Source organism: Phascolarctos cinereus, unplaced genomic scaffold, assembly GCF_003287225.1.
Source record: "Phascolarctos cinereus isolate Bilbo 61053 unplaced genomic scaffold, phaCin_HiC Scaffold_726;HRSCAF=1367, whole genome shotgun sequence".
NCBI lineage: Eukaryota > Metazoa > Chordata > Mammalia > Diprotodontia > Phascolarctidae > Phascolarctos > Phascolarctos cinereus.
The window spans coordinates 231457477-231479265 of record NW_027556098.1 but is presented as its reverse complement, the minus strand read 5'-3'; the positions used below and the strand labels follow the sequence as shown (position 1 = coordinate 231479265).

Here is a 21789-nt window from a genome sequence, read left to right as displayed (position 1 = left end):
GTCCAACAGAGGAATTTCTGAGTTATGGATTAAACTCCTTGAGGGCAAGTAATTAAATCTTGTGCTTCTTTGTGTCTCTTTCATCTAACAAGGTACCTTATACCTAGTAGGTGTTCAATAAATGTTTGTTGTTGATGATGATGTGGAACCCAAATCTTTAAAAAGAGCACTAGTAGAAGATGAAGAAATATCTTACCACATTCTTACTTTTACCTGCAGAAGAATACATTCTCTTATCTCTGTGTATAATAGATGACTGTTTCATATGCACCTCTGATAATATCTATGCTGGGTAGGGTTCCCATAATCTACCAAACTATAAGATTAGCTATGACTGAGTTTATGGACTTTGTATGGAAGATACAACTACTTGGGATGAGTGACATTGTTCAGGAACGTGGTAGACTCACTTCTCATGTACATAGTGAGTAATGGAAGCATTCTATTAGAAGAGGAGGATTCAGGAAAAGGTACTTAAGGAACCTGTGTAAGATAAACTCTCAGAAAGAGAGAAATGATCAGTGGAAATGTTGGAGAGATAGTGTAGCAAGGGAATAAAATCAATGAATCGACAAGCCTTTATTGAGCATGCTATACTGGGAATGTAAAAAAGGAAACAGACCCTGTTCTCAAGGAGCTTCCCCTTAATCAGAATAGACAACATAAATGAGTATATACAGAAGTAACATAAGTAACTGGAGGAGGGGCATCAACAGCTGGAGTTAGAAGGTAAGTTTTGAGCTGAGTTTTGAAGAAAACAAAGATTTCTCAAAGGCCAGGTGAGGAAGGAATATATTCCAAACACTGCAAATGCATGGAGTTGGGAAATGGAATGTCTTGTACAATAAACAGCAAGGTCAGTCTGGGTGGATTACACAGTGCAAGAAGTAATTTATAACAATATTAGAAAATAGGTTGAGGCCAGGTTTTCAAAGTTTTTAAAAGGGTAAAAATTGTTCTTTTAAAAATGCAAATCAGACTCTTTTTTTTCCAGTAACTCTTCCTAGAATGTGTTTAATTATTCTTTGGTTTTCACCATATTTCCAAATTCCCAGATGGCCAATGTGAAACACATTTTAATGGCAACTAAAAAATTAATAATTGCTAGAACAATATTCAGAGAAATCTATGACAGTAAGAACAATGGTGAAATAACCAAATTAAGCCATTGAGATAGAGAAAGCTATAATAAATAGGACAGTGAAAGGGAAAAAATCACTAGGGCTCCAAAATTGAAGAGTAAAGCAGCTAGGCGGTACAGTGGATAGACTACTGGGTCCTGCATCAGGAAGATCTGAGTTCAAATATGACTTCAGACACTTAGCTGTGTGACCCTAGGCAAGTCACTTAACATCTGCCTTCCTGTCTTCCCATCTTTAAAAGGGGACAATAAGAGCATTTACCTCCCAGGGTTGTTCTGAGGATCTAGGTTGTATATTGTTTTGCAGCCTTTAAGGCACAATATAAATACTAGCTGTTGTTATTATTGTTATTATGATTTCTCTATCAATAAGATTAAGATGATATCTGTATACTTCTCTTTAAGTCTATTGTGAGAATAAATATCTCCCATCAACATATTGCTTTATGATTTGAAAATCACTTTCCTCACAGTGACCCTGCAAAGTAGGTGTTGCATTATAATTGTTATTTACAGATGAGGAAACTAAAACTAACATTAAATGACTTACTTGGCTCATGATTACATTGCCAATAAGTATCCCAGCCAGGACTCTTCTTTAGCAGAAGAACAATGAAAAATGAGAATACTGGGTCAGGAGTAAAAAAGACCTGAGTTCAAATCTGAATGCAGACATTTACTAGCCGTGTGACCCTGGGCAAGTCATTTAACCTGTATTTGTCTCAGTTTCTTCATCTATAAAATGGAAATAATAATTAGCGCCTATCTCCCAGGGTTGTTGTGAGGATCAAAAGAAATAACATTTGTAAAGAGTTAGCAGAGTGCCTGGCACATAGTAAGTACAATATAAATATTAGTTATTACTGTTATCATCTATATTAAGTACTTTGCAACTCTGAAAGCACCATACAAATCTTATTCATTCATATTCTAATAATTATGAATTTCAATTATTTCAACATTTTGGCAAATACTTAAGTGCCTTTTATGTGCAAGTTACTCTCTTAATGGTTAAGGGCAAAGACAAAAAACAAAACAATAAATGCCTTCAAGGAGTTCACATTCTAGTGGGCGATATATCTATCAGTTAATCAACCAGTATTGATTAAGCACCTACTACTATGTGTCAGGAACTGTGCTGGGCACTGAGGAAACAAGTATAAAGAATGGAAAAATTCCCACTCACAATCAGCTTAAGTTCTAACGAGAGAGACAAAGTATATATGAAATAAATACATGTGGATCATGCATATAAAATTAATAAGTACAAATATATGGTGTCTGAGCTGCAATTTAAAGGAAAAGATGAGGCTGAGGAAAGAAAGGAGTGTGTTCCAGGCATGGGGACTACCAGTACATGGAGTGTCACATGTGAAGAACAGAAAGAAGACCAGTTTGGTTGAACTGAAGAATGCACAAGGAAAATAATGTCAAATGAAGCTGGAAAAATTGGCTGAGGTCAGGTTGTACAAAGTTTTAAAAGCTAAATGGAGGAATTCATATTTTCTCTTACAAGGAGTGTTGAGGTCTGAGAAGCTGAGACCTTTCATGGACCAGAGTATAGGACGGGGTCATTTGGAATGAATTCACAGACTCAAGCATTCTTTAAGTCAAGGTGGCAAAGATTTATTGTTTTTTTTTATTAATTTATTTTGATTTATCAACAATCACTTGCATAAGCTTTTGAGTTTAAAATTTTTCTCCCCTCCCTCCCCAAGACGGCATGTAATCTGGTATAGGCTATACATATACAGTCCTAGTAAACATATTCCCACATTAGTGATGTTGTAAGGAATAATTTGAACCAATAGCAGGAACCCCAAGAAAGAGGAAACAAAACACAACAGAAGAAAAAAAAATAGCAAACAGTATGCTTTGATCTGCATTCAAACTCCATGGTTCTTTCTTTGCATGTAGGTAGCATTTTCCATCATTAGACTTTTGGAAATGTTTTAGAACTTTGCATTGCTGAGAAGAGCTAAGTCTATCAATGTTAGTCATCACACAACATGGCTGTTACTTTGTACAACATTCTCCTGGTTCTGCTCACTTCACTCAGCATCAGTTCATATAAAGTCTTTCCAGGTTTTTCTGAAGTCTACCTGCTTATCATTTCTTATAGCACAATAGTATTCCATTACATTCATATACCACAACTTGTTCAGTCATTCCCCAATTGATAGGCATTCCCTCAATTTCCAATTCTTTGCTACCACAAAAAGAACTACTATAAATATTTTCGTACGTGTGGTTCCTTTTCCCAGTTGCATGATCTCTTTGGGATATAGCCCTATGTTGAGGGTCAGCCCTAAAGAGTCTGATCCAGGTTAAAGATCCAGGACAGAGCTTGACTCTTGCCCAGTCTTGACCCCTAAGGCTTAATCTTTAGGAAGGTGGCTCTCCAATCTCCCATGCAAGGGAGGTCCTTGAAACATCCCTCCCTACTCTTTGAACCCTTAGATTTATACACCATTCCTCTATGCGGGTGGGGCCAGGGCGCCAGGGAAGGCCTTGGAGTATACTGTCCGATCTGTGAACCTTGATAACCAGGAAATATATGTTGTCATGTACACAGCAGATATTTGGGGAGTGTCTCACGGGGAGGACTCTTTGAAGTTAGGTCAGGTTTTTTCTACATATGCTGTACCCTCAGATGAATAAACTGGCTCAGTTCTTCACTGACCCACCTGGCCCACATCTTTCTTTATTTCACATTCTCCCGTCCAGGGCCCTGCTTGATTGCTGGCAAGAGCCCTAGAAATGCTATTGCTGGGTCAAAGGGTATGCATATTTTTATAGCCTTTTGGATATAGTTCCAAATTGCTCTCCAAAATGATTGGATCAGTTCACAACTTCACCAACAATGCATTTGTGTTCCAATTTTCCCACATCTCCAACATTTATAATTTTCCTGTTTTGTCATGTTGGCCAATCAGATAGATGTGATGTGGTACCTCAGAGTTGTTTTGATTTGCATTTCTCTAACCAATAGTAATTTAGAGCATTTTTTCATATGACCATAGATGACTTTAATTTCTTCATCTGAGAACTACCTGTTCATATTCTTTGACCATTTATCAATTGGGGAATGACTTGTATTCTTATAAATTTGACTTAATTCTCTATATATTTTAGAAGTGAAGCCCTTATCAGAGACACTGGTTGTAAAAATTCTTTCCCAGTTTTCTACTTTCCTTCTAATCTTGGTTGCATTGGCTTTATTTGTGCAAAAACTTTTCAATTTAATGTAATCAAAATCATCCATTTTGCATTTCGTAATATTCTCTATCTCCTGTTTGGTCACAAATTCTTAGCAAAGATTTATTGTTATGCTATACAGTGAGCAGAGGTCCTTAAGGAATTCTGCCATGGTGGACAGAGCTCCTTTGGTAACCTGCAACCTAATAGGAATGATGCTAAAGCTTACATAGAAAAAGCAATGAATTATGTGGGTAAGTATGCTAATTAGGTGATAACATACGACTACGTCACTCACTACTGGAAACCAGGGAGGGGGTTTCCTAAAGGGTATATTTTTGTTCTGTTATATCTGTAGCAAGATAGTTTCAGGAATTGATGTCTATAACACACCTCTGAATCATATATATGATAATTGTGGGCATCAATACTTGATAGTTCTGCTGGTACAAGATAGTCCTGTTCATACAAGGGAAATACTACAGAGGTCTCCTCATTCTTGTAACATGGAGAGATAGTTTGCCTCACTAAGCCCACTCATGAGTTATTGACAGAGATAGGGTCCTTGGACTGGAAAGAAACTCCCCAGAGGCTGGGGAGAAATATGATCATGGAAGTGGGGTCTGAGTACAAGCACCCAAGCACCCCATCAGTAGGAGGAAATTGCAAGATTTGGTTGAGTAGGGGAGTCACAAATTCAGATCTCCATTTAAGGAAAATTACTTTGGCAGCAGAGTACTAGAGTGTTGAGAGACTTACTTGAAGGAAGACCAATTGGGAAGCTGTGGCAATAATCTAGGCAAGAAGTGATGAGGGTCTGGACTAAGAGTAAGCTCTCTGGCTTCCTTTAAGCCCCAATTAAAATCCCACTGTCTTTTTTTAAAAAAAAATTTATTTAATTTTTTATTAATTAATCTATTGGGGGGGGGGAAGTAGGCAGTGAGGTTAAGTGACTTGCCCAGGGTTACACAGCTATTAAGTCTCAAATGTCTGAGACCATATTTGAACTTGGGTCCTCCTGACTCGAGGGCTGGTGGTCTATTTACTGCACCACCTAGCTGCCCTAAAATCCCACTTTCTACAGGAAGCTTTCCTTGACCCATCTTAATTCTGGTACTTTCATTATTTCCTATTTACCCTGTGTTTAGCTTGCTTTGTATATCTTTGTTCTCTCATTAGGTTTTCAGCTCCTTGAGGTCAGGGACTGTTTTTTGCCTCATTTTTTATCTTTAGTGTTCAGCATAGAGCCTGGCACACATAGTAGGCATTTAATAGATGTTTATCGATTAGCTGATTGACAGATTTGTGAGTGGAGAGAAGGGATTAGAGATATTGTGAAGACATGTGAACTAGAAATGGAACAATTAGGCCCCTGATTGGATATGTGGGGCAAGGGAGAGTGAGGAGTCAAGAATAATGCTGAAATTACTGACCTGAAACACTGGAAGATGATAGTGCCTTCCATAGAAATAGAGAAGTTTAGAGGAGGAAAGGGGTTAGGGGGAAAGATAATGAGTTAAATTTTGGACATATTTAATTTGTTTTAGGGACATTCAGTTTGAAATGATGATTTGGAAGAGACAAACATTGGATACACAGATCTAGAACTCATCTGCATAGAGATAATAGTAAAAGATTACTGAGAGAATATAGAAGGAGAAATGAGGGCCCCAAGGGAAAATCTTGGGAAACATTCATAGTTAGGGGGCATGGTCTGGATGATGGGCCAGCAAAAGAGACTGAGAAGGAGTAAATAAAAAGGTATAAGGTAGTATCTTAAAAACAGAGAGGAAAGAGTACATTGGAACAAAAGGTGATTAACAGTGGGGAGCCATCTCCAGTCCTCCTTATCTATGCCTTGCTACTGGACCCAGATGGCTTGGGAGGAGAGAGTGGGGCTGGAGACTTTGCACAGCCCTCCCTCACTTAAATCCAATTCACTTGCAAGTCAACATCACCTTCCTGATATCATTGGTCCTCTTAGACAATGAAGGACAAACAATGAATGAAGGAATGGAATAGTTAACAGTGTCAAATGCAGCATATTGGTTGAAAAAGGTTAAGACTGAGAAAGACCATCACATTTGGTGATTAAAAGATCACTCAAATTTGGAAAGAGTAGGTTCAGTTAAGTCAGGAAGTTGAGAGCCAGATTGAAAATCTGTAGTTGAGGAGTAAGAGGAAATGGAGACAGCAAGTGTAGACAACTTTTTCAATGACATTGAGAAAGGGAAGAAAGACACCAGATAAATAGCTTGAGGGGATGATAGAATTTAGTTGGTTTTTTAAGGAAGGGGAAATGGGCTTGTTTGAAGGTGATAAGGAAGGAATTTGTTGATTCCTTGTTCAGCTTGATATCCCAGTATTGTCCAAGGGGTTTTATTGGCAAAGATACTAGAGTTGTTTGCCATTTCCTTCTCCAGCAGATCAAAGCAAACAGATTAAGTGACTTGCCCAGGATCACACAGCTAATACATGACTGGGTCCAGATTTAAATTCAGGTCTTCCTAATTCTAGTGCTCTATCCACTGAGCCACCTAGCTGAGTCTACTAGGGAGAGTGAAAATTTGAGGGGGGAAGGGAGAGATGATTGCGGATGCAATTAGCAGCAGAACATAGGAGGGCATGATATCAAATGTACAAGTAGAAGTGGTGGGCCTTGGCAAGGAGGAGAATCACTTCTTTGTCAAAGACTGGGGAAAGGAGGAGAACATGGGAGATGCCGTCAAGGGGTTTTGAGACTAAGAGTAAAGAGTTCTAGGACTTTGGGGTGCTGCTGGAACCCAAAGATTGCGGTACCGGGCCCTGTCTGAAAGAATTCAACTCAAATCTTCTTCCAGCCAGACAAAAAGTTTATTAGTGATAAAACACATAGGCCAGGTAATGCCCATGAGGATGGGGCGGGCATGAGAAAGTCTCAGCCTTTTGGGCCAGGGTAGATCTTATATACTTCATGTGACCAGGGAAGGGTCTGGGGAAAATGGTCTGGGAAAAGGGTCTGGGTGGGAATTACTATTGGAATGTCTAAGAGATTGAATAGACAATGGGAATAGATAATGAAGGAACTGAGAGGCATCTGAATGAGATCAAACAGGTGGGGCTAGGTCTTTCAGAGGGAGATGAGCAGCTGGGGCCTGTAGACAAATGGGAGCCAGATTCCCTTTGGATCAAGGGGCAAAGACCTCAGCTTGGGCCACACCCCATCAAGAGAATGGGAGAGGAGGAAGCTCCTAGCAAATGGTCTCACTTTTCTCAATTAAGAGTCCAGTTCTTCAGCTGAGAAAGTGTAGGCAGAGGGAACTATGGGAGGCTTGAGGAGCAAAGATTAGGAATAGCTTCTGTGGGGAGCAAGATAGGGAATCAATTCTGTGTCAATAAAAGAACTGCCATGTTCAAGCAAGGGCCCAAATGAAGTTGCATAACACAAATTTGTAGTATATCCAGTCAGCACAGTTGTGTAACTTCCTTCTTTGTTCCTTTCAGCATCACATAAGGAGTCAGAAACAATCACTCAGCTAGAATTCATTAGAGATGATGGGGTATTCAGGGAGGACTAGCACCTCTGTTGTGAGAGCTTGCTAGAGCCCTTTTAGGGCTGCTCATACACCTTCAGTGTTCCCATCTATTACCCAATTCTTACCTATGGCTCTAAGAAGCTGTTGAATAAGCAGTGGCCACACCCCGGTTAACTGTCTTGGCAGATGGGCAAAACAAGGTTGAGGGTAACTGAAGGGCCTCAAACCTTCGGTTGGTGTGTTAGGGTGATGTCCACTCCAAGCAGATGAAGACTTCCCCCTGTGGAGTAGGCCAAAGAGAACAATTTGTTCCAACAGCTGTGAAGGAGGCTGAAGCAAGCCCTTAGAGCTTGGTCAGATATGGAAGAAGCCACTGTATCTAGTTGTCCTGATTTTCGTCTTACCATCGGACTTAGTTTTTTCTAGAAGACAGCGAGGCTGATGACTAGGTGCAACTCTGCCTCTCATCCAATTCACAAAAAAATCAAGACATCACCCATGATGTCATTGGTTCTCTTCTAAAAAGAAGGAGGAATAACCACTGGAGAAGAGGGTAGTAAACTGGATTAGAGTGAGCAGGAGATAGGACAAGGGAGTGAGGGATTTAAGAATAGAATAGAGTATGGAAATGAATTGGTTAACTATAGTATTGAGTTTGAGAAAGGGGTTGTGAAGTCAGTGCAGGGCCTAGGAAAATACTGAGGGATAGAGGGAAAGGAGGTTCAAAGGAGAGCAAAGAATAGGTTGAGGACAAATGAGCCACAGGGAGAGATGGAATGATTAGAGGTTATAGTGAGAGGAGGGAATGTCAGAATTTTTGAACAAAGAAGGTAGGTAAAACACTTTGCAAACCTTAAAACTTTATACAAAGAGAATTACTATAATGAGAGGGAGTCTGCTCTAGTGGTTAGAATGCTAATCATGAGACCTGATACCGTCTTGATGTATATTGTTTTCCTGTTTCTAACAGTCAAAAAAAAAAATTAAGTGCCTACTGAGAGCCAAAGCATTGTGCTGGGGATTAAGCACTAGGTATACAAAAAAGAAGCAAAAGACAGTCCCTGCCCTCAAGGAGCTTACAATCTGATGGGGGAGACAATATGACAACAGACATATACAAAGCAATCTACATAAATTGAACAGAAATAATTTGAACAGAAAAAGCCCTGGAATTATTAAGTGCCCACTGCCTGCAATGTGCCAGGCACTGTGCTAAGTACTGGGGATACAAAAAGAGGCAAAAGACAGTCCCTGCCCTCAAAAAGCCTGCAATCTGATGGAGGGAAGACATCATGCCAACAAATAGAAAATAAGCTATATACAGGACAAATAAAAGAGGAAAGCCCTGGAATTAAGAGCCTTATTTGACTGTATGCATGCCACTTAAACTCTAAGCTTCAGTACACTAATGTGTAAAATGGGGTATGATAATTATTATTTCTCACCCAAGGTGACGGCTGTTTTGAGGAACAATTAAAACACTTTAAATACATGGCTTCTGCAAACCGTTATATATACATAAGCTTATTCTTTATGATTTCCTAGATGACCAGTTATAAGTCCTCCCACTGAATTGCCACATGGGAAAGAAGCATCTGGAACTGGACAAGAGAACTAAGGGAAGTGGGACATGTGGCAAATGGGGCGGGCCGGCTTTAGACAAGACTTGGGGCGCGGGGCTCAGCCCAGGACCCGGCGTAGGCGATGACAGAGAAGTGATGTGTACAGCTGGGGAAATCAAGGCTGACCAGCAAATGACTGGAGGCCTTCGTGGCCCCGCTCTAAAGCCGGCCTGAAGAGGCCGCACCCCGACGACTTCCAGCGGTCTCACCGACGGAGCACTACGCCGCGGCCTGCGCGCCCCACCTCCCCACGCTCCCCACGTTCCATTCTAGCCACCAAACACACAACTCTCGCGAGACGCGCGCGAGCGGGCGAACGTGAGGCAGGACTGAGAGGAAGGGGCGGGGCACGTGACGGGGGCGATTTGCCTCTGCGCTGGAGCTAGGAGAGGGGCGGACGCCATTGTACCTGGTGCGGGCCCTGTTTCTGAGGGAGGAGGAAGGTTACGGGGAAGCCCGACACGACGAGGAGGCGACGGGGACTCGCCTAGCATTGTGCCTATCGGGAGCCAGAGGGTTATGCGCGGCGGAGGTAAGCCTTTCTTCGAGCATTCCCGGAGGCCGAAAGGAGGAAGCGCCTCTCCGGTGGAAGGCGCAGGGCCAAGGGGAGGAGGGCGGAGAGCCGACCCCCCGACTCCGGGAGGGAGCGGGTCCTGCCACCCCGGAGCCTGGGCGGAGGGCCCCCTCGGGCGCGGGCCAGGCTTTGGGTCAGGGCCTTGAGGCTTAGGGGAGGGGATGGGGGAACTCCTAAGCGGCCTGGGCGAGTTAGGGGATTCCCCTTCGTGTCGGTGCTTGGGTGCTTTAGGTCGGGTGGAGAGTTGAGGGGAATCTTCGATGGAAAGAATGTGACTGGGGGGAAGAGGAGAGAGGCAAGGAGGCCGAGGCCAGGTCGGATTTCGGGAGGCCTTTTAAGGCCTCCAGGGGAGGGGGGGGTCGTTTTGGAGATGGACCCACCCAGGTGGTCCAATTTTTGGTCATTACTTGTTGATTAAAAATTGGGCAGAACCGAGCAGGTAAGTGCCAACGGGTTTTGAATTAAAGCCAATTTGCTGAAACCTTGTTTTGGGGTGTGTGTGTAAGATTTTTGTGTTTCTCTGCTGTTTTTACTGGCCGAGATAAATGCTTCTTTGCTTGTGTGGGATTGTTCTGTAAAGTGTAGTGGAGGGAAAATCTATCCCAGATGCGGCCACTCCTGCGTTTTGCACCATTTTATAGAACGCTGTACTGCTAGGCCTTTAAATATTTCTTTACGATGCTGTTTTATTTTGGCAAAGGATTGCGTAATAAAGATCAAATTAAATGGTTTATGTAATTTTAATTAACGAATAAAAGACGAGTTTTGGCACAGTTTTTTTTTTCTGTAAGTGATAAACTGAACGTAAATAGAAATTTACCGGCATGGGGGCAAAATAAACTGAGGAGTGAATGTTTGGACTGGTTTATTGCAGATTTTACTTGTGTAATAATAACTCACACTTATATAGCATTTTCAGGTTTATCATGAAAGTAGGTATCGAAAAATACTAATATTTTCCCCATTTTACAGATGAGGAAACTGAGTCTGAAATTAAACTTGCTCTTTTTTTAGGGTACTTTACACTGTTCTGCTATGCAAAGTTAAATATAGTAGATGCTCTTAATGATGAAATTAAGAGCAAAACTTAGTTTTTTCTTATTTTGTGTGTGTGAATTCCTTGGGATCTCTCATTTGCCCCCTAGACCTTCAGACTATTTGCTTTTATATAGAATAGAGATGAGCTATCAGAATTTCAGTTGAGATTTGGTAATAGATAAGTAGATATATAAAGTGAAACGAAATCATCAGAAGCTGTAGACTGTATTTTAGACTAACATTCAAATTCATCTCTCAGCAACTTTAATGAGTAACTGGTAGTTAAACTTGACTGGTAGTTAAATCTATAATCCATTATAATTTATACTGTTAAAGATTATTAGTTTCTCCACAAAGATCATCTTCCGGAAGTAATCAGCACTACAGTGCCCTCCTCATGCTTTGTAAAAAAATTTCCATTCCATGGTGTCCCTCTGTGTTCTTTAATTTGGAAATGGTAATAAATCACGATAAGACTTGAATGAAGATAACCAAAGTGAGAGACAGCTTTGTTGTTTTACAAATTAATCAACTTTTTTTAAGGGCTGGTTTAATTTCATTAGTACATAAACCATATTTATAAAAACATTTTTACCTTTCTACAGTCGGATGTGGTCAAAGCTGGTTCTGCTTGCTCCCAAATATATTCCTTTGTTGGCTCTACCAGTTATGCTGCATATGCAGAACAACCGGTTTTTAAGTCACTAAGTTGACACCCGTTTTGGCAGCCATTTTGGAAGAGAGCAGGTTTTTGGATTCTACTGAGAAAAACTAGTTTTGTTTCTATTATTATTTGACCATTTCTATTTAATATTCTCCTTATGTCTCTAAATATAATGTTAAAATATTTGACATTTATAGTTGCAAATTAAAACTCACTTTGCAAATGAGAACAAGATGTTTGTTAAATTCTTTTTATTAATTTGGGGTTCATTTGACCTCATCATCAAGAACTTCCTTAAATGATCTTTAGGAAGCTTTAAACAGTTTATCTCCATGTTGTATATCAGCATCATTTAGAGCTTAAACGAACCTTAGATAATAGTCTTATTTTACAGATAAAGAATCAGATCATAGATCATGGCTGGAGGTGACCTTAGACATCATTTAGATCAATCTCATTTTACAGATGAGAGGTAATTTGCTCAAGGTCACTTAGGTAGTAGATCCTCTGACTCCAAATTCAACACTTTACCCAGTTTTCTTAAGGAAAGTTGCTTGGTCAAAGTAATAGTAAGTAGCAGGGTCAAAATTTGAAACTAGGTCTTCTGACTTCAGGTCTAGTTCTGTTTTTCCACTGATATTAAATCTGTTAGACGGGTGGAATTAAATTTTGCTTACAGGTTTTTATTGGTTCTGTACTTTAACATTAAATTACTTCCTGTAATCAATCAGGTATTTATTAAGCATCTATTATGTTAAATGTCCCATACTGCTAAACTTTGTGGTTGCAAATACAGTGATTATAGTCTGTACTACCAAGGAGCTTACATTCTAATGTAGGAGACAAGTATTCCCTTAGTACATAAATGTATACAGAATACATATAAAGAAAATAATACAAATAAATGCAAAATAGTTCAAAGATAAGGTTATTTGAGAGGAATGGTTCTATCACCTGAAGGGGATCAGGCTTCATGTGGAAGATAGCATTCATATTTGGAATATGAACTGAAGACATGGGAGTTTGAATAGGAAAATGAGTGACATGGTGAGATCAACCATTAGGCAACACTTAACTCTTTATATTACTGTGTTAATAAGACACAAACATACAGCAAATGTAGTTTTATGAAAATACAAAAGGTTTTTGAAGGAGAGGCTCAGTGTGCTAAATTTTTACCTTTGATTTCCGTTTTGTTTTACCTGGCTTTCATTTAGGCCTTAGATAGATTAGTAGTTATATTCCTAGGTGAATTACATATGAATTCTTTACAGAAAGAGCTGCTGATTCATTTACTTAGTATGAAACGAAAATATTTCCCTAGGGAGAGATACAGAAAAGAGAAATGGATTTTGGATTGTTACAAAGCTGTCCTTGGGATCTTTGATACTGGATCCCCTCATACATCTACTTTATATAGAGGCAGCAAGGTGTGGGGGAAAAACTTAGGTTCACTTCATATCGACAAAATGAGGATAATCTTTACATTACTAATGTCATAGGGTTGTTAGAAGAAAGTGCTTTGTAAATTTTTCATTCTTATATAGCACTTTATTGATGTAGGCAGCTAATAATTTGCATAGTCCTAAAATATCCTAATTTTACTGAATTGGACTGTGTAGTATCTTTTGTTTAGTCAGGTTCTACTGTAGGCATAGCTTTAATATTAATAGCTAATTTAATATTTAAATGTTAATAGCTAACATTTATATAACCCTTTAAAGTTTGCATAGAACTTAATGTATCATTTTATTTGATCCTTATGACAGCTTTGTAAGGTAGATTTTATTATCCCTCTTTTACAATTGAAGAAAATGAGCTGAGAAAAAAATCACTTGCCCAGAGACTTACCAGACAGTATCTGAGGCAGGATTTGAACTCAGATATTCTTGACTTTGAATCCAGCTCTTCAGTCTGCTACACCAAGCTGCCTGAAGACTTCCGTATACATTAGATTGGGAAAATAGGATCCATTTTCACATATATGACAGTGTGTGGAGTTAGGTCATAAGATCATGGTTTTGCTATGTAGACTTAACATGGCTTATACTTTATTATTCTGCTTAGTCTGTACTAGAGTTATATTTAATTAGTTTCACTTCCTTCTTTGGCCAAAGTGGTACAATAGAAAGTAGCACAGTGGTCTGCAAAGGGAATTATTCTAGATAGAAATTGTAGATTTTTGACTATACTTTGTTAATGAACTATATTCAGTTAACTTTTTTTCCTGAAACTGGGTTAAAAACTTTTTCATGTTTATTGGTGATAAAATGGTATAAGCATTGAAGAAATTGTTTTAAGAATTCCTATTAAGCTGTTTGCATTAAATTGTGCAATTTAGTTACCATATGCTCAAGACTGTGAAAACATAAGACTTGGCCTAATGAAAATCAGATGACAAGCCTCAACTAATACTTGTACTTTTGATTTCTTTTTTTTTTTTAAGAGAATCTGTCTTGGGTTTCTTACCTTTAGTAATTATAGGAAAATAAACACATTTTTATTGTATATAGGGAGCTCTAGAAAGTTGGAGAAGTATGTAGGGAATAGGAACTAACTGTAAACATGGGTGGGGCCATTGCCATGTTGGTAGTTTGGTTATCTAGTTTATGACTGTTGTGTAAGTCTTGAGGTACAGACTGTACATTAGAATAAAACATCCATAGGTAGTATCCCAGTCATTCTGTACAGGAAAGGGCATTAGAGGTCATTCAGAAGTTACTGTTCTTAACTTTTTCCTCTTTTTTTGTGGTAATAGGAGAGGGGAATGTGCATTTATATAGTGCCTGTTACGTGTCAAGCCTTGTGCTAAGAGCTTTACAAATATCTCATTTGATCCTCACAACAGCCCTGAGAGGTAGGTGCTATTATTATCCTCACTTTACAGTTGAGAAAACTGAGGCAAACAGGTTAAATGACTTGTTCAGAGTCATATATGGAGAGTCTAAGGTCAGATTTTAACTCAGGTCTTCCTAACTCCTCTCCCAATACTCTGTCCACTGCCTTGCTTTGTTACCAATAAAGGGGCAAGATCCCTGGCTTCTTCAGAATGGAAGTAGGGGAGAATATTGGGAAAGGGGGGGAACTCCCTTTGGTAGTATTTGAAGACAGATTTGTTATACTGTAAGAGAGATTCTACACTTTTCTTTTTTCTTTCATTTTGGCTAGGCAGTTGGGTTAAGTGACTTGCCCAGGGTCACACAGCTAGTGTTATGTGTCTGAGGCCAGATTTGAACTCGGGTCCTCCTGACTCCAGAGCCAGTGCTCTTTCCACTGCGCCACCTAGCTGCCCCACATTCTACACTTTTCAAAAGTAGTAGAGCATACAAGGTCAGGCTTATGTTGTGTCCAGGGCAGACCCCACCCTTGGGGAGAAGTCTCGTACTTCTGTAGCTCCAGAATATGCAGAGGCCATCCTAATTTGGGAATGGGCTTTATCAAAACATCATACTTCAGTGTCAATTAATTTAAATGGTTCTTAGGAGTTAGAACTGAAAAGACCTTGGAGGTCATCCTCCTTGACCCCCCTCATTTTATTAATGAAGAAACCTAAGTCCAGGGAGGAGCAAATGACATACCTAAAGTTATGCAAACTGTAGTAGAACTGTAAAACCAGATCCTCTGACTCCAAATTATGAACGATCACCATATCCTAGACTTGAATTGTAATCTTTATTTGAGCCTACCATAAAAAGGTGTTAGGATATTTTGTGATTGGAAGTTTATGGGATAGAGATGACTGTCTCTGTAGCCAAATGTTAGGCACAAAGTACAAATAGGAGACATTGAGGGAAATAGTAAGGCATTAGGATCATAAGCTGTTTAGTTGAGCACTTTATAGTTTAGCACTTGAAAGATCTTAAAGGACCATTTAGTCCAACTTCCTCATTTTATAGATCAGTTAAGGAGGCCCAGAGAAGTTAAGCAGCATGTTCAAGGTCAAACAGGTAGTAAGTGGAAAAGCCAGGATTAATACTCTCTCTTCTGGCTCCAAAGCTGGCATTTTCTCTTGGGCCAGAGTTAATTTAGGAGCTTGGGGCCTGTTTAGGGTGTCTTGGGAGGAGGAGAGGAAGGGAAGACCCTGAGCCTGACAAAGTGGAGTTGATAAGCTGAGTCGCTGAAAATTGCCATTTATGTCAGTCACTCTAAAAATAAATATCTAACTTTCATTAATTTCTGAAGCAGAATAAGTTATGTATAGTTAATTTTCAAAGGCTTCAAATATAGAATAAACAAGCATCTATTAAGTGCTTGTAGTTGAGTCGTTTCAGTCCTATTTGACTCTTCATGATTGGGGGGGGGTCCGAGGGGTCAGCAAAGATACTGGAGTGGTTTGCCATTTACTTCTCCAGTCCATATTACAGATGAGGAAACTGAAGAAAGCAGGGTTAAGTGACTTGTCCAGGATCACACAACTAGCCAATAAGTGTCTGAGGTAGAAAGTGAAATCAGATCTTGACTCTTAGGCCAGGGTCTCTATCAATTGATATGCCTAGCTGCCCCATTAAGTACTTACTATATGCCAGGTAATATAGCTAATATTCACAGAGCTTTATATGTTAATTTTGCAGTCAAACTAAAAGATTTTACTGTAGCCTAAAGTTGATCTGCAATTTTTATTTGATGCTGTCACAAAATATTCTTTTATGGTATTTTGTGACTAAAGACACCTAAGATCATCACATTATAATCAAAAGGAAAACTTTGGTCAAGTCATTTTGAAAATAGTTTAGTGTATAGATTTACTGGTATGACAAAACAACTAGAGACTGAAGGGAGTGGCATTACAGTAGATACTTGTTTTTCCAGCCTTGAAATTAATTGGGAGTCACTGCAAAGGAGGAAGAGAGGTAGCTTCAGGAGGGTATACAATCTAGCTGATATTCTAGCTGATATTTTTACCCAGAAACTTCAGTTATGGCCTCAACTTATGCGTTGTTTTAGGACAAGGAGGTGTTTTTTGTTTGTTTGTTTTATTGTTTCTTGTGGGGTGTTTTTGGTGAGGCAATTGGGGTTAAGTGACTTGCCCAGAGTCACACAGCTAGTAAGTGTTATGTATCTTAGGCTAAATTTGTAGTCACGTCCTCCAGACTCCAGGGTAAGTGCTCTATCCACTGGGCCACCTAGCTGCCCACTAAGGAATTCTTAATCTGAAGTCTATGAATGTAGAAAAAATGTTGGTGACTGTTTCAATATAAATGGTTTCTTTTATAATTCTATTCATTTTATTCACTTAAAACATTTTGAGAGAGAGTTCATAGGCTTTACCACATTGCTGAAGGAGTCCATTGTTGTTGGTGGGTGTTTCTGTTGTGTAAGACACGTTTGTGACCCTGTGGACCATATTTTCCGTGGGCTTTTCTTGGCAGAGATACTGGACTGGTTTGCCATTTCTTTCCTCAGTGGATTAAGCCAAACAGAATTTAAGGATTTGACCAGTTACAACTAGTAAGACTTGATTTGAACTCAGGTCTCACTGACTGTAGGCCCAGTGCTCTATCCACTTCAAAAAGCCCTGGTATAGGGCATTTTTCTTTCTCCTCTCTCCTCTCCATTCACCTTTCTCTTTCCCTTTTATTCCTTTCTATATTCTTTTCTCTATATTAACAACCTAAAGCAGCAAGCTTACAAAATTTGTCAGGTATGAATTACCTCTAGAATTTTATGTGGAACTTTATTGAAATTTTTTGGAAATTTGTCACGTTTGATACTTGTAATTTCCATCTCAAATATCTTCCTTTACCTATCACTTCATATTCAGCTTATTTTCTTTTATTCAGTTAATTTTCACACTTCTTGTCTGCCCCTTGTTTACTTAAGATTCACTGAATTTCTTGGCCTTCAGAGGTTGATTAGTAGTATCAGTTCAACAGTACTACTCCTGACCTTTAAGTTATACTATTTTTCCTGAGAATGTTACTTTCTGTGCACATTTAGGTATTCATGTTTAGTTTGTTTTACTTACTATAGAAATATTTACACTATATATGACACTTCAGTATAGTATTTAAGATTTTGCTTTATTTATTTTGGGACCATACCATAGTGTCTTAAACGTAGTAGAGACTTTGTGAATAGTTGAATTTAATTTGGAGTTCAGTAGTAACCATGCTTCTTGGGCTTTACCTTAATTATATTTCCAGAGATTTTAAAATAAATCTAGTGTAATAGGAGACTGGCTATTGGGCCTTAGAAGTTGTGCAATGTGCCCTGCCTGGTTCTTTTTTACTTGCAGGCTTGGTGAGTCTGCTTTTATGCATGTGTAATGAAAGGGCCCTTCCTTCCACGTCAGAGCACTCAGGCAGGTATTCTCTGCTTCCTTTCAGCTTAGGTCAGGGTGATGAAAAAAACTTTTAATGGGCTTCAAGGTTCAAGCTGTTCTCGTGTCTGTCACCAGAAAAGAAGGCAGTCCTTATCCCCTCTGTCTGCCAGGGAAGAGAAGGAGATATTGTCTGGAATCTTTTATATGCGTACCTAGTTCCAGCTCAGCAGCCAGTTTATAAGATTTTTTTGTCTTCATAGTAAACTGATTGGGAATAGAGGACACCTACCTGAATTCTCTGGAATTGGAGGAATTACATTATGTATGCCTGGAAGTAGGCTCACCAAGCTTCCACTTTGATTGGAACCAGGCCTGGCATATTGCATCATACTTTTAAGGACTAGCACTCATTGGCCTGGTCCCCTATTGCATTAATGGCCTAATTGTCACGTCTTTGGTGTCTTCTTTGTATTAAAGTTGCCTAATTGTTTTTATTCTTATAAAATTAAAATGGATAGTTGATGAAAAACTATCGTGCCATTTTCTGAGTTGTGAGTTTCCTTTCAATTAAGTAGTCACCAGCGAAGTAAAGTAAACATTAGCCTTCTCTGTGGAGACCCTGATTTTAGGTAGTGGTTCTTTTCTTTTTTTTTTGTTTTAGGTAGTAGTTCTTGTACAGTATCATACTCTGTTAATTTCTTTTCTAAACTTACAGTTGATTTTTAATTACCTGTGATGGTGAAGAGTACTGGAATTGGATTAAAAAATTTTTTTTTGCTTGTTTGTTTTTGTCCTCAGTTTGAATATTTGTATATATAAAGAAATTACACTTTATAGGTATGATGTTTTGAAGACTCCAATTATTACCAAGCTGAAAAGCAAAGTAAACATCAATATTTTCAATGGAAAAAAGTAAGAAAATAATCATATCAAAAATTTACTGACTATGTATAGGAGCTACATATATTAATTATAGTTACTGTAGTGTTAACTATATATAGGAACCCCTTGCTGTGATTCTGGATTTCAAGGCTGAATTGCAGATTTTGATTTAGGGAGTTTAATTTCAAATACTAAATTCTGGTGAGTAGAAGGAAACTCATTTATTTAACCCAGTAAGTGCTCTAGTTTGACCTACTACTTATGCAACCACATTATATAAGTTTCCAAGTGACACGTACATTGTCAGAATTCAATCAAGTCATCTAAAAGGAGTTGCCAGAAATAATTACCTACCCTGTAAATTTGCTGTCTCTGAGGCCTCTACCTCTTCATTTTCTCCCTTGAGTTTCATTTTGAACATATTTCCTATTAGGTTATTTTTCTTATCTCCAAATCTGCCTGGTCATAGTGGAGTGAGTATGTATTTATGTTCAGAGTAATATTGTATTGAACAGTATTAAGATTATTACTGTTGTTTGAGAGCCACTTGCTGACCTTTATCTTTCAAAAGGAATTTAAGACCTTCCTGCTTAGGCCATTTTGAGAACAAGTACCGTAGGTAAAATTACTAATCAAATTCAGTTTAATATTTGTTGCACCTCCACACTAGAAAATGTTTTACTTGTATTTTCAGTGTGCCAACCAGGAAATGTGCTTGTTATACTTGTTGTTAGCACATTCTTTCATATCATTTGCTGACCTGGGGAAATGCCTACCAGTTTTTTTGTTTTTTCATTGTCTTTTAAATAAAAAAAATTGTTTTTTAAAATACCACTATCACTTCTCCATTTGTCCCCTTTTCTAATTACCCTTTCTTATAATAATAGCAGCTAATGAAGCAAAACAAATTAACATGTAGAAGCCTTAAAGTTGAACATTACAGTCATTTAAAAGAGGAGCAAAAAAAATTATGATTTACTTTATTACCCCCAGAACCATTTCCTTCCCAATTTAATTTGCTATTAGAAATAAACATACCTCTTTAGTAGTCTTAACATCAGGCTAAGCCTCTAAGCCTTTTCTCAAATCTTTACTAAAGTTTTTGGAGACACAATGTTAAGTACCATATACAGTGTGTGTAGTAGAAACAGAGCTGGTTCAAATACACAGATTTGAATCCTATCTTTGTGAACCTGGGCAAGTTACTTTATTAATAACAGTTCAACAGATATATAGAGCTTTACATTTGACAAAATGCTTTCCTCTTGACAATCCTGTGAGGTGGATGTACTATTCTCAATTTACAGATGAGGAACCTGAAACTCAGAGAAGATAAATTTTTGGATTTTGAAAATTTCCCTGCAAAGCTATAAAGAAAGTATAGTTGATATTTACTAAGTAAAATAGATGTTAGTTATTTTGCCCCGATTCACTTTTCCTGGAAGTAATATTACCTCAGACATAATAATTAGTTATGTCTAATTTTATCTAGAGTTGCTTATTTAAGTTTAAGACAGTATAAATGGAAAATAAGCAAGAGAAAAAGTACAAAATACAGTCAGCTATTATATTTTTTTTAAAATTGGGAATTGTAAAGAACAAGCTGTGTTTCAGATTGTCTTAATATCTTGGCACCTCAGGTCCTCAAAAGTTGTACCAAAGTCTGCTAGCTTCTTTCGTACTGGAGAGCCATCAAATAAAGTTTCAACATCAGAAATGCCTTTGGAGTATATGGGTGTTCAGGGAGGATTAGCACCTCTGGTTCAAGGGCTTGCCTGAGCCCTTCCCAAGGTTGCTCATCCACCTTTGGTGTCCACCTGGCACTCAACTCTTAACTGTGGCTTCAAGAAACTGTATCGGGCACAATGGCCATACCTGGGTGAACCTCTCCGGGTTGAGAGTGACTGATGGGCCGAAAACTGTAACTCTGAAAGCAGAACAGAAAGCAACCAGTATTGAGACTGAGGGCTGTTTTGTATTTTTGTTTCAAGGATTGCCATGACCAAAGAACTCATTGCCAATTGGTGAGCCCACTGGTGAATGAGCCTTAGTTAGCTTGAGACCTAGGAAAGCAGGTAGTTTGTTGCTGGGGTAGTCGTTCTACAGATGAGGGAACTGGGGCAAACAGGGTTAAGTGACTTACCCAAGGTCACACAGCTAGTAAGTGTCTGAGGCTAGATTTGAACTCAGGTACACCTGATTCCAGGCCAAGTACTCTATCCACTTTACCACCTAGCTGCCCTCCACACTGCCATCTAGTGCAATACCTTCATTTTATAATTGAGGAAATTGAGACCCAGGGATTAAGTGACTTGCTCAAAATTTACTTGATAGTAAGTGAAATTTGAACCTGGGTCCTCTGACTATGGAGCTACTGCTTTCCCCATTGTACCATGTTGCTTTTCCAAAGGGGATACCTTGAACTTTGTTGAGCAAATCTTGACAAGCCAATCTTTATGGAGGGGAAATATTGCTTAAAACTGAGTCTCAAGTGGAACCAATTAAGTATGTTTTAAGCACCTAAAACATGCCTCTGGGTTTGCAGAGACAAGGAAATGAGCTTAAATTCATTCTATAAGAAGTGGAAACCAGAGTTTTTATAATGCCTTATTAAAATAAGGTACTGGTGAAAACATAAAGGTGCAGAGTGGTGGCTACTGCCATAGCATAGCGTCAGGTCTTCTTCCATCTACTTTATGTTGTATGTTTTAATGTATATATGCCATATTTCGTTGTAAGCTCCGGAGCTATTGTTACTTACTACCCTAGTGTCAAGAACATAGCATAATAGATGCTAAATAAATGCTTGTTGATTGATTAAGAATCCATGTGGATTTCACAGGAATTTTTGAGTTAAGACAGTGTTAAAAGTCTCTTAAATCTCTTCAAATGT

General features: G+C 38.7%; 1 protein-coding gene across 6 annotated transcripts in view; it reads left to right on the top strand.

The window, feature by feature from the left end:
* The first annotated feature begins 9837 nt into the window (after positions 1-9837).
* Positions 9838-21789, top strand: part of MARCHF7 (membrane associated ring-CH-type finger 7) — a 50110-nt gene continuing 38158 nt past the window's right edge. For 4 of the 6 annotated variants that reach the window (XM_021004876.2, XM_021004875.2, XM_021004872.2 and 1 more), the window contains exon 1: positions 9924-10008. The gene's annotated coding sequence lies outside the window, so the exon portion shown is untranslated. Of the gene's footprint in view, positions 10009-21789 lie in introns of all 6 variants that reach the window. The other 2 variants (XM_021004871.2, XM_021004870.2) reach the window with 1 other exon arrangement.